This window comes from Cinclus cinclus, chromosome 27, assembly GCF_963662255.1.
Source record: "Cinclus cinclus chromosome 27, bCinCin1.1, whole genome shotgun sequence".
Taxonomy (NCBI): Eukaryota; Metazoa; Chordata; class Aves; order Passeriformes; family Cinclidae; genus Cinclus; species Cinclus cinclus.
Window position 1 is genome coordinate 7,315,825 of NC_085072.1, and position 7,058 is coordinate 7,322,882.

The following is a 7,058-nucleotide window of genomic DNA, read 5'->3' on the forward strand; positions in this document are numbered from 1 at the left end:
AATACATGTACTAAGGGTGTTTATATATGATGGAGATTATTATATTATAAATTATATTTACAGGTTGACAAGGCGGAGATTGGTCACAGGTTGGACTGGATGATCCTGGAGGGCTTTTCCAATCTCAATGATTCCATGATTTGCAGTGTCAGACTTTCTGACGCGGGAAGGGAAGGGAAGGGAAGGGAAGGGAAGGGAAGGGAAGGGAAGGGAAGGGAAGGGAAGGGAAGGGAAGGGAAGGGAAGGGAAGGGAAGGGAAGGGAAGGGAAGGGAAGGGAAGGGAAGGGAAGGGAAGGGAAGGGAAGGGAAGGGAAGGGAAGGGAAGGGAAGGGAAGGGAAGGGAAGGGTTGGGTTTCAAGATCACCTGTTAAAATTTTGCTTTACCAACCAGAAATTGCCAAAGTGACGTGAAATGATGGGGACGCATCTGGCTGTTCTCCATATGTGGAGGAACAGCTTTGGAAGCTGTGTCCCCAGGTTTATTCGCCTTCTTTGGCAGGGATGAGCCCATGTGGCTCGGATGGTAAACAAGGACCATGTCACTCCAAACCCCAACTTCCCAAAGCTTCAGCTGCTTCCCCAGCAGCCCAGAGCCAACACACTGACAGTCCCCAGTGTGGCCAAACATGTCACCTTATCCATGAAGATAAGCCAGGTTGGATGGTTTTGGAGCACCCTGGGATAGTGGAAAGGTGTCCCTGCCCATGACAGGGGGTGGGACGGGATGAGCTTTAAAGTCCCCCCCAACCCAAACCAGTCTGGGATTCTGTGATTCTGAGATGTTACAAAACTGCTTGAGAGATTCTTGTCACTGATTTTCATGTTGCTCCTGGGAACAGACTGAAAGACCCTTTCATATTCTGTCCTCTCTCTCCCTTGCTCTATGACCAGGATCATAGAATCCCAGAATCACTTAGGTTGAAAGTTACTTCCAAGACTATCAAGTCCAACCTGTGACCAGTCACCAGCTGGACAAGACAACTGTGCACCTCATGCAGTCGCTCCTTGAAACTGTCCAAGGACAGTGACTTCACCAACAATGCATCTCCCATTTGCCCTCTCCCCACCAAGCAAGAGAATGAGTCAAAACAAAACTCTCTGTATTTGTGAATGTCCAGATTGTGGTAACAGGATATTGGGGTAATACAGGAGAAGGTGAGTTCTCTGAAGTAACAACACCCATCCCATGGAGTACCCACGCTGGAGAAGAAATGCAAGGAAGAATGAGCAGCAGAGGGGAGTTTTTATGGACTGACCACATTCCACGTTCCCCATTCCCACTGTACTGCCCAGGCTGGAGGGAAAGAGGGGAGTTGGGGATATGAAGCTGAGCCTGGGAAAAAAGTGGTTTAAATCTTATATTGTTTTCTCATCATCCAACCATATTTTAATTTGCAATAAACTAAATTAATTTTTCCAGCATCAAGTGTTTACCCATGACAATTGTTGGTGTCACGTGGAGTTTGTAGGAATTTGGCAGAAAATAATCCTCCTGTATCCCAACTGGTCCTCAGAGGAGCTGGGAACATCTGGGTTGAATTTCCAGTCATGACCAATTGGGCACCACAAGTCTGCTCCTGTGCAATAAGGACTTTCATAATCACAAATTCACAAACAGTAGGAATTACTGAAACAACAGAAATATAGGTTTGGAATTGCCATTGACAAATGCACCAGAATGATGATGATGGTGATGATGTTAATCAATAACAACAACCATACTAATAATGATGTGCTAACTTGGGTAATAATAATTGTATGCAAAATATTACCAAGAAGGCATCCCCAGCTGGGAGAAGGGAGAGCAGAGGCACCCACTGATTCTCTCCAAGGTGTTCCTCCTCATTAGGGTAATTTATACCCAACCCGATCATCCTCCTCCTATTTTATGTACAGCATGATCCAGGCAAAGCGTTGAGTTATAAAGTCATCCACAGAATCCTGGAATCATTCAGTTGGAAAAGCCCCACAGGACCACTGACTCCAGCCTGTGAATGGTCTCCACCTTATCAGCCAGACCAGAGCACTAAGTATTTCATCCAGGTATTCCTTGGATACCTCCAGGGATGGAGACTCCTTGAGCAGCCTCTTTTAATGCCTGAGCACCCTTTTCATGAAGAAATTTCTCCTCATGTCCAACTTGAACCTCCACTGGCACATCTTGAGGTTCAAAACACAGAGGTTTAGACCATCTTCTGATCTTTGTGGTTCCTGATACACCTAAAAAAATATAATCTTTAGAATTACTATTCCTTTATAAACAAAGACTGAGCTTGGAACTTGCCATGAAACCAGTAGTGGGCTTACAGAGAGAGAGGTGTCAGGTATCACCTGACACTTGAGAACAGTGTCTGGCATGTGACACCAGGCAAAGACACCATGACCGGTCACAGTGTGGTCATTCTGAGATGATTCGGCACTGATTCAGCCCTTGGGCTGCATCAAGAGGTTACCTGGAGAAACACCCCACCACTTCAGCCCAGGAGGGAGCCTTTACAAGCTCTCATGGGTACTTCTTGTCCAGCACTTTATCAATGGGATTTGCTTATGCCCAAACTCATGCTTGTGAATCTTTCTCCATTTTTCTACAAGATCTATAATCCTAGTCAAAACCCAGAATCACTGAATCATGGAATAATTTCAGCTGGAGAAGCCCTCTAAGATCATCAAGACCAATTATTAGCCCAGCACTGCCAAAGCTACCACTAAACTGCAACCCCTGAACGCCTCCAGGGATGGTGACTCCACCTGTGCCCTGGGCAGCCTATGCCAGGGCCTGACCACTCTTGCCATGAAGAAATTTTTCCCAATGTCCAAACTAAACCTCCCTGTTGCAAGAAGCGACTGGAGTCAGACAGGTAACACTCGTAGAGTTAATAGTGAATGCTCAACTTTATTATACAAGCTGTTGTCTTTTATAAAGGTCTGACATATGTGCATGCACTCACGCGCCTAATACTAATATTTATTGGCTACAAACAACGGTTCACGTGCCGCGGCTACCCTACTAATTGGTTACAGCATTTTATGTTTATGTTCTACTTTCTTGTTCTTGCGATTAGCACATCCTGGCTTGCTTTCTCACTCTTGCCACCAGTTTATCTCTTATTCTCAGTCCAAGGTCAGCATGCCTTTGCTAGTACTAAAATAGGCCAATTTATCCCAACACTGCAAAGCAAGCTCTCCGCGGCCTCACTGGCCCAAAACTCCTCCACAATTCCCCCTTTTTCTTTTTGCATAAGCCAGGCATTATTAACTGTTCTAAGAGGCATATTCTTTTACATATGATATAGTGTAGCTAGCAAGCAGCAAAATTATAACTATAGTTTAAAGCATCCCAAGCCCCGGCTTAATCAACAATTCAATCCAACCCATAATACCAAGTTTTGAAACCCAGTCTCCTAAAGGATCATCTGTTTAATTGATCTCTTAGTTTTTGTACTTTTTTATGAATTGACTCAGAATGATCGGATAGGTTCATGCAGCACATACCTTCAAATTTTTCACACCCATGATTATGTGCTAACAAAAATTTATTGCTGCCCAATTCTGCAGAACTGCATGATTTACATTATTAACATTTTGGGATAATTCATCTAAAATGGTACTGGTTAAATTAATTTCGTTTTTCATCCATCAAGTCAAACGCTGGTTCTTTTATTTAATTAATTTGTCCAATGTGGGTCTGCCCAGCTCAAAGCGACAATGCTTGTGAGCAGAGGGAACAAGATGCCGATAGTACTTTTCCCTGTTTTACCTTTTGGGCCTGCCATACTGCTCTTTTAATTGCCCAAATTGTATTGCCAATTTAAATACTTCCTCGCCCCCATGATCCTGTGGAGTATATACGGGTTATTGTAACACAACTACACTATCTGAACTAAACAACACAGGATTCTGACTATAACAAGCGGTGCACAACGCTCCCTCAATATATACTGCTTAATCAATAAATTTATCACTCTTTGTTGTCAATCATATCGGTCTGCTTGGCGGCTCGAGTCCATTTGCTCAGCATCCACTGGGGTCCTTCACCTGTGGAGACACAAGAATACCCTCTTCCCATGAATAAAAGTGGTACAGGGCCCTCCCAGGAACCAGTTGCAGGATTTTTATAATGCACTAAAACCTCTGATTGTTATAATTTATCCCATTTTACATAATGCATTAATGCTGGGGGCATTTCAGCCTCACCTACAAGACTCAAAAAATTTAGCATAAATAACACCTTATGCAATCTATTCTGGGGCTGCAATTCTTCTGACGATTTTTGTTTGGCCAGTTGTTCTTTGAGAGTCCTGTTTGCCTGTTCCACTATTGCTTGGCCAGTGGAATTATGAGGGACTCCCAGTAAATGCTCGATTCCCCTTTCTGCAAAAAAATTTTGCTACTCTTTCGCCCTCATAGGTGGGACCATTATCTATTTTTATTTGTGTGGGTGTTCCCAAAACCGTAAAGCAGGCTAATAAATGTCGTATAATGTGCGTTGCATGCTCCCCTGTCTGGGCTGTGACCCAAACCATGTGAGAAAAGGTATCAACTGTCACATGCACATATTTTTGCCTGCCAAACTCAGCAACATATGTAACATCCATTTGCCATAGCTCACAGGCTTGGAGATCTCTAGGATTAACTCCTAGCCCCAGTGATCCTGTATGATGACTGCACTGATCACATGATTTTACTATCCCCTGGGCATCTGCTCATGACAGTTGAAACTGTCTTTTTAACATTTTTACCGACTGGTGGAACATGCTATGACTGTTTTGCTGCGGCAAAAGAATCAATGGGGCCTTTGTGCACAATCGAGACTAACTGATCTGCTCTATCATTCCCTTCCCAAGTCCCAAGGTTGTTTGATGGCTTCTGATGTGAAGAATGCAGCAGGGAGTGGATCGTTCATTAATACTCTTTTGTAGCTGTAAAAATAGTTGCCCCAAGATTTCGCGTTTGGGCAGCCATAACACTGCATCTTCTATTCTTTGAACGATTCCTACTACATATAGGGAATCTGACACTATATTTAAGTTCTGATGTCTCCATTATCCCCATGCCCAAAGGACAGCTTTCAGTTCCAAGGTTTGCAGGGAATCATCTCGAGAGCCAATAATTTTATGATGATGCCATTGTGTCTTGAGGTTGTAACGGAATGGTGAAAAAACAGTCTTTAAGGTCAATAACTACAATGTGCCAACCTTCTGGTAGCATAGTCGCCAGAGGCATTCCTGGTTGGAGGGCCCTCATAGCCCACATTTGGTCGTTGACTTTTCATAGGTCATGTAAGAGCAGCCACTTTCCAGATTTCTTTGGAATTACAAATGTTGGTGTGTTCCGGGGGCTGGCGAATGGCTTAATATGACCCACTTTTAACTGTTCTTATACTAATTCGTGCGCGATTTGAAGCCGCTCCTCAGACAGTGGCCATTGCTCCACCCATGGAACCAAATCCTCAATCCTGTCGTGGCAGGCACCTGCGAAAAATATCATTTTCTAAAGGTTCTTTATGATACGCCAGCAGCTGTGCAATTCGTGTCCCTTTTTTAATTGTAATCGGTGGTTGTATTGCATATGCCATAATTTGGATTTCACCAGTATAATCAGCATCTATGATCCCGGGCAGCACAATGAGTCCTGCCATACTAGTCGAAGATCACCCTAATAGCAAAGCACCTAAAGCGCTGGCTTCATGATAAATAGGTCCAGTCACCCCTGTTGGAATCTTTACTACCCGGGAGTCTAACAGAGTCATGTCTACTGCTGCTGCCAAGTCGATTCCCAAACTGCCTCTTGTGGCAGGGGGTTGAAGCTATTGGATAGCATTGGGCCGGCCACTTGCGTCCTTGAGTGGGGACCCATTGCGCTTCTCTGCCTTTTTTTTTTTTTTTTTTCTCTCTGTCGGTACGCGTTCCCTTTTGTGAACTTAAGGAGGAAACTGCGGACGATGGCGGGGCCGGGGGCGGGCCGGGGCCAGCACGGCGGCGGCGGGCACTGAGGCGGCGGAGCTCGGAAGGCTCCGGGAGCCGTGGGGTAGATGGTGCGGATGTGGCGCTCAGCGCTGCTGCGGGAGCCGCCAACGCTCAGCTCGCCGGGGGCAGCTCCGCGAACGGCGGGGCTCACAGTGGATTGCATAGCTATTTCCTCGTTTGGCTTTTATTCTCGCTTTCGTTTTAGTTCCCCTTGTAACTCTTGCACCTTATCTACTAATTTTGCGGCGGTCGACTGGGTGTGTTCATCCATTTTTTGCACTAGTTTCGCCATTTGCTTGGCGAGCTGCGCTAGGCTAGGCTCTTTAGGACCCGGTTCTAAGGGGCCTTCCCAGTCCGCATTGTCATCGCCCTCCGGCAGCGGCACCGTGGCGGGGGGGGATGGCGATCGGCAGCTCGGACCCCCCAACTCTGCAGCACAGCTATTAATAACTATTCCAGAGTTGTTTTCAGTAACCGCACTTAAGGTAGAAGCCGTAGACAACGGCGGAACCGAGGGCAGCTCCGTGAGCGGTGGGACAGATCGTACTGCGGAAACATCCCCCGCCGTCATTCGTTTAAGCATATCAGATACAGACGGGCATTGATGGGCTGATAGATCTTTAACTGGCGCTTGCCCATGTTATCCCAAAAAGGCGTTTAAAAGTCCGAGCCCTTTAACCGGCAATAGGGGTTTCGCCGCTCCCTCCGGCGGTGCAGGAGCCTCAACAGCGGCAACAACTATCTTTACCTCCGCTTTCACATGATTTAAGGTGTTAATAACCGTGCGCCAGGTAGTACGGAAGTCTTTAATTTCTCTATCCTTGCTCGTGATCGTCATGTCCCACATGTGATCACTGAGAGCATGCCAAGCCTCTGCTTGAAACACAAGTGGCGAGCTAGTGAGAAACCCGTGTTCTCGCTCCCACTTCACCAATTTGGTGAGGGTCTTCTCCGCTACTGATTCCCCTCGCTTAGCGAGTATACTAAGCAGTAGCTTCACCGCGGCAGCACATTCACTTTCCATGCTTGCCTTTAATCAGGACCGGGAAGAGAGCGCTCGATTCTTCCTACCTCCTCTAGGGACGGTCCCTC